This window comes from Taudactylus pleione, unplaced genomic scaffold (assembly GCF_031769625.1).
Source record: "Taudactylus pleione unplaced genomic scaffold, aTauple2 ptg000585l, whole genome shotgun sequence".
NCBI lineage: Eukaryota > Metazoa > Chordata > Amphibia > Anura > Myobatrachidae > Taudactylus > Taudactylus pleione.
The window spans coordinates 258329-265335 of NW_028284987.1; positions in this window are offsets into that span (position 1 = coordinate 258329).

The window sequence follows — 7007 nt, forward strand, 5'->3', positions numbered from 1 at the left end:
CCGAGCCTGAAGTTCCTCATCCCTGCCATAGAGCCCTAAGAGACATTAAGTATAAAGAATGCTGTACTGAAACATAATGGTAAAAATTGCAAATGTGCATGTCTGCATATCATCAATGGCAAAGAGGTACCAGTATACATATGATGTAAAACTTTAAAGAGTATATAAATAAGCACTATCAGCTTTATGATCTAAAAAAAAGCCATAAATGTCAATCAGACATTGTATTCATTTCTCTGAGAACCTGGGGTATATTTACTAAAGTGCAAGTTTTTAAAAGTGGAGATGTTGTCCGTAGCAACTATTTAGATTCTAGCTATTATCTTCTAGAAGGTACTAGATAAATTATAAGTAGAATCTGATTGGTTGTTATGGGCAACATCTCCACTTCTAAAAACCCTCACTTTAGTAAATATAACCCCTGAGTGCAACACTGCTGCTGCATATGTATTCAAGGAGACATTCCCTTATTCGGAAGGGCAATAGGGTGAAGCTGCATCCATACAGTGAGTTCCAGATTTCTTCTTATTCTTATATATAAAAAATATAGGGGGCGTTTCAAATGTTTTTTTGGGCGTGATAATTAATGAGCGCCCAGTTTGATATTCAATTGTTCTGGGGGCTCATTAATTATTGCCCTCTTCGCCTCCTAAAAGACGAGGGTTAGCCATCTAAAATGGCTAAACCCGTCTTAATTCCCGGTTAGGGCGCGCTATCTGCGGTTAGCGCCCCTAACAAGGGTGTTTCAGACACACTTCTGCTCGTACCATCCTGAGTGCGTGCAGAAATGTCGGCGCCAGCGGCTATCGCGCCCTGACAGAGCAACAATTGAATTGCTCTGTCAAGCGTCGTAAAAAAAAAGCCGCCGGCGGAACAATTGAATTCCCCCCATAGACTGAAGTTTAAGGGACTATAAATGAGTGAACTATGGATTTGAAGATTTGTCCTGCTGTGGTGAAGTATATTTGTGATATATTTGAAAACATCTATTGTTTGAGAGCAGTTTTAAATAAATTGAAATATAGCAAGATACACGGTAGTGCACTATTTTATGTTTTATCCCTAGTACCCTTGTATTGGAGATACAGCTCCTTAGACACACTTCCTTTTGAAAAAGATGAATTGAGTCAAAACACATTAAGCAGGAAAGATCTTACACACCACCACCATTTGGAAGAAGGATCTGTGTACTTGTCTTGAGATCTGGAGTCCCTCTCAGAAAGATCTTTGACTACGGTAATATCTTACTCCATCTTGTGGTAGGTGTGTTTGGGACTCACTGTGCAAAATGGGGATGTAGTTAGCAGACCGGCAAAGGACGAGGTGAGTCCGGGGAGTCTTAGCTGTCAGCCGCGGGGGGGGGGGGGGGTGGCAGTGTTAGGTTTAGACAGTGTAGCGGGATTAGGGTTAGTTTTTTGGGGGGGAGGTTAGAGTTAGGCACCCCTAGGGGAGGGGAAGGGGTTTGGGTTAGGCATTACTAAGAGGGAGTTAGGGTTAGGCAATAAGGGGGGAGGGTTAGGTTTAGGCACTAACGGGGAGGGTTAGGGTGCAGGGTGGGGAGGGTTAGGGGAAGTAGGGGGGAGGCTTTGTATACTTACCCGACCCCTGTCGGAATACTGACCATTGGGATGCTGCTGTCGGTATTATGACAGGAGACATCTCAACTGGGTATTACATACCCATTCCTGCAAAATGTACGTGCTGCAATATCACTTTTTTTTTTTTTTTTTTTTGTAAGTGCAGATTATAAGTGGCATAAATTTGTGTTATTATAAACACATTATACCAATCTATTTTCCTTTCTCTTTCCTCAAAATGTTGGTGAAGCTGAAAGAGATATTCCCTAGAAAGGGTATAAAATGCTACAAACTGATACAAAGCACATCTACCATTTCTACTTCAGGGTCCATAGGGGGTCCATAGGGTTGACCTTGGGGTATAGGATGGCAACCAAATCCGGGCACCACACAGTTAAAGCTTTCAGCTCCCAGGATGCACTGGGTCCGCTCTCCCTATAACCACACCCACAAGCCAGAGGCACCTCAGTTTAAGTTGGTGCCCGGCCGGTCACCGTTATCATAGGGGGGGAGCAGGGAGCCGTCGTCCCTGCGGTTAATAGCTGGCCAGGGGAGGAAACCTTCCCTGTGGTAGCAGCTCCTCCCCTCAGCTCAGCGCGCCTTTCAGTGTCTATTGTCTGGCTTCGCTGAGCTTCCTCCGTGGGTCATGCTTCCTCTGAGGTCTCCAGCGGCCATTTTATCTCTATGGTGCAGCAGAAATCTCTCAGGATGACAGTTGGTCCAGTCCCCCTGCGTACCTCACCATTAGGTCAGTGTACACAGCGCTATAGCCTTCCCAGACACTGAATCTGGGCAGTTGAATGTAGCGACTTTTTGCAGTATATTATATGTCATGTTCATGTGTATATAATATATATTTCTGCATTGTATATGACTTAAGCTAGTGCTGACTGGCTGTGCTTTATTCTCTATCCTGTCAGTGTGTATCTATCCCTTTTCTTTACAATCTGCCCGGATACTGGTGTACCTAGGGTGGTTCTGAGACCTCACATACATATATATATATATATATATACTTTTATTTATATATATATATATATATATATATATATTGCTAATGCCGGCACTCCGCTACGTAACACAAAAATATTAAGTACCCCGGTGCCCTCCTGGGGCCACTCACATGTCCTTGATGTAAACAATGCTGGTAAGGCGGCACTCGTGGGTTTTTGAAAAGTAAGACCAGACCTAGTGTCTTTAACTCTTACTTTTCAAAAACCCACGAGTGCCGCCTTACCAGCATTGTTTATATATATATATATATATATATATATATGTCAATATTTGTGAGGTTTTGTCACATACTGTTGAGTGCTGCACGTTGCCATATTTTAGATGGAACTGTGTGTTGCATATATGTCTAATTAAGAGCGCTATTACGCCTGCCATCCTTGCCCGGACAGATTCTGCGGAACCGTAGGTGGTGACTTTGCCTGAAATCAATATACACGTTTTCAGGGGCTCTTGCCCATCCAACCATGGCTATCGCTGGGTGGATAATGCTATTGAGTGCTGGGCCACTGTATTTGTAGAGTTTTGTTTTTTTTTTCCTTAAAAAAAAAGCTTCTGGGGATCAGACGTATTTTGTCGCTCACATTTAAAAATGCAGTTTCATATGTTGGAGCACTAACACTGGATGCTGGTCTCCTACTCTTCAGGGTTTCGGCGGCGACTGTATCCGCCACCATACCCTATGGCTGCGCTCATGGGCGGCAGAGGTAATCTCCATGATAGGCCTTAAAATGGACTATTTTGGGGAGATCTTGTTTGGTCCTGACCTTGACAAGATTGTAGCAATGCTGGCAGTTTTATTCGGCAAATTTCCGCCTTCAGTTACTCCCACTACGAGGCCTCGGATTACATCTGTTGAGTCTTTTTGTCCTCAGGGACAGCCTAAAGGCCAGTCTTTTCCTAGGCTGTCGGTCTCCACAAGGGCCGCCATACCCGGTACCGAGCAGACCTGGTCATCCAGACGCCCTGCTTCTAAAACTGAAGGACGAACCTTCAGCCTGACGGGAGAGGTCTTCATCTGGGGGATCCCAGAGTGAGATTCTGATTTTCTCAGTTCGCCCAGTGCTGGTGTCAAGTCACCACGGACGCTTGGGTAAGAGGTGAAGTCTCTCACGGGTGCGCCCTCTCATTGCTCAGACGGCCTCCCCACATTTGCTACACAGGCCTTTCTTCAGACCCGAACAAGGCCTTACAAGTCCAGAAAGCTGTACAGTCCTTGCGATAAGCAGGGGTAATTATGCCAGCCCTGCTATCTCAGCGAGGGACCGGTTATTCTACCATTTCTGGTGAAGAGGCCGAAGGGTCCTCATTGGCCTATCCTCTATCTGAAATCCCTGAACCAATTCCTAAAGGTGCCTAGGTTCAGGAGGGAACCCCTATGCTCCATCATCCAAGCTATGGATCCTGGGCACTCTATGGTATCGCTGGTTATTCAGGACCCGTACCTACAGGTACCTATAGAGCTCTCTCATCAGCATTAGCTCGTGTTTGCTGTGCCACAGCAACTGTTCCAGTTTTCAGGTTCTGCCCTTTGGACTGTCCACAGCCCCACCGGGGTTTACCAGATTTATGGCTTTTATGACAGTCCACCTGTTCAGGGTATCCGACTGCTCCTGTATTCGGACAACCTACTGTTCTTTACAGGATCACCAGGATTCTTTGAAGGCATTTCCAGTTATCCATTGCTTCCCTTCACTAGCACGAAGGGTTAATCTACTGGGAAAAAGTCCTCCCTGAATTCCTCACAGGATATGATTCATGTGGGAGCCCTGCTTGATTCTCAGAAACGGAGAATCTTTTCTAACATCAGACAAGGGCCCTGATTCAGAGCCGTTCATTAACAGCAGTACGCTCGTTGCGTTCCGATGTTGAGTAACCGCGCATGCGTCGGTGTTACACTGCGCATGTGCGTACGGCAGATTGCAAGTTTTTTTTGTCTCGTTCGTCAAATTGCATACAGGAAGTGACATGTCAAATGTGATTGACGAACAGGGCGTTTTGGGGTGTTGCCGGGGGAGGAGATTGAAAAACGCAGGCGTGGCGAGGCGTTTTTTGGGCGTACATACATTACCAAATGCGAACGTCAAATGTGTTCGTACCAACTCATACGTCACTGGATGATTCTCTTTCCCTTCAAAATGCTTGCACAGCTTCGGGGCTGGATAACTCGACCACAGTGGCGATGGCCTTCTCCTCCGTCCCGGCACTCCACGATGTTGCATCGATTAATCACGGCTTGTCAGAAACTCAATTAGTGTTGGATTGAAAACCGGCTTGGTATGTGTTTGGAAAGCATTTTTTTGGGATAGCACAAAACCGAACGCAGGTGGAAATCATAGCTGCTAATGTCTGGATTACACAATCAATTAGCGTACATTTGTGGGGGTGTATTTTGGCCGCAATGTGTTATTGTTGGACTATTGTAACAATAATGTCATCATGTTAAGGTTTGGTCCCTCATTTTGTGTTTGCAAGGTGATTTTTCATCCTTAGGTAATGTTTTAAACGTTCCTTAACGAGCCCTTTTTTTTCAATGTGTAATTTTTTAGTTTGAACGTTGTTGGCTTGTGTGCCTGGATTAAATGTAACCCATTTTTACAATAATGTCAGAATACAAAGTCGTACATTTGTGGTAAATTTATTGGTATCCCACAAAAAAGAAATACACATATTTAACTCAAACATTTTTGGCAGTGTTCATTCCACAATATTTATTAATTGTGCAAACAATAATTTTTGTGTAAACGAAAATTCAAAAATTAAAAACAATTCACAAGAAAGGAGAGGGAAGTTTTGGCCAGAAAGGAATATGAGGCAAGCACAGAAGGAGTGTGGGAAAAGTAGCCAATGGTGTCACCGTTTTTTCGGCCGTTTGGCTGGGGGAGGGAGGGCGCCAGACCGGGTCCGGGATGTCATCGGGCTGGCCTGTCCAGAGGCAGATGTTGTGGCCTCTGGACTAGGCACAGGGCTAGGCACATTTGGAGGATTGGCTGATGTTGTGCCAGAGGTGGAGGATCCTGATGTTCCGGCAGGAAGGGAGGTCGGCTCCACCATGTGCTGGCGAACGAGCTGCTCCAGGGCAGTGGATGTTGGCCCTGGTATTTTCCGCCAGGGCCTGACCAATGGTCACGTTGGCCGCAGCATTTTGCTCCAGGGCCTCAGCCACCCGTACCAGACTGGCGTCCATCCTCTGCAGAATCTCCGTATGGAAATCCGATTTAAAATTGAGTTCTGTGAGGAGGGACACTGCCTGCGAAGGGGATTGCCCTGGACTGGCTTCTGCAGGGTCCTCAGCCGGATGTACTGGTTCCTCCCCTGCAGAGCCAGCAGAAATTCTGCGGCCAAGGCTCCCCTCTGGAGCAGACTCATCCGCCTGTGTCTCTGTTGGAAAAATGAGAAAAGACTCACATTAGAATCTACATATTGGCACAATAACATTTCACAGTTGGTGACATCACAACATTTACCTGGGACAACATGAGCCGCAAAGTCTGGCATGTCCGTATCCATGTTGGACACGCCAAACACCTCCACAGCCTGCACACACCCCTGTGCCAGCTCTTCTAAATCAGTCAACTCCAATGACACAGGGGTGGGACCTCCACCTGTCCCCCTTGCATGCCTAGCCCTGTCCGCCATTTTTTGTTTCAGGCGATATTTGAAGTCGCCCCATCTGTGGGTGAAAAAGGAACCATTACTTTTTATTTGATTTTGGTTTTGGTTTTAGGGTGGTCAAGTGTTTACTTACCGCCGTTTCACATCCCGGGCTAGACGGACATAATCACCCACCCTATTGACATCCACGGCTACCTCTTCCCACATTCTCCACTTCTGGCTAGCACTCATATTCCTGTCTGCCTGTGGCAGGATGTCCACACATTTCTGAATCAAAACCTCCATCTCCTTTCTTGTGAATTGTGGCTGCCTTTTCTTTTTGGCAGCTTTGCCCGGAATACTGGGCCCAGCAGCCTCTTCCATGTCATCCTCCTCACCTATGTGTGTAAATTTGCAGAATTCTCAACTTCACAACTTGCACAATATTATGTTTTTAATTAATCATTGAGTTAAAATGCATGAAATACTTACCGCCTGACTGTTGTGCATTGTTTCCCTGGTCTGTAGCCATGTGTGAGTTTCAAACAAGAAATACACCAAAATTGTGTTTTTTGTCTCGTGACGTATTTATACATGCGTCCTTATTTTGCGCCCGCATCATTGATTGTGCGTTCCTATGATCCCTCCTTAATTTCTGCGGGAAACGAAACACTATTTATGGCTTGGGGCATCTCGATTCGAGGTGGCGTTTATTGAATGTTGGAGGTTACGTTGGTTGGAGTTGATTGTTGGCTGGTGTTTGAGTTAGCGTTTTTAGAATTTTTTTGGTTGGATTTATTCTTTTTTTTTATTTCCGTTCGTTTT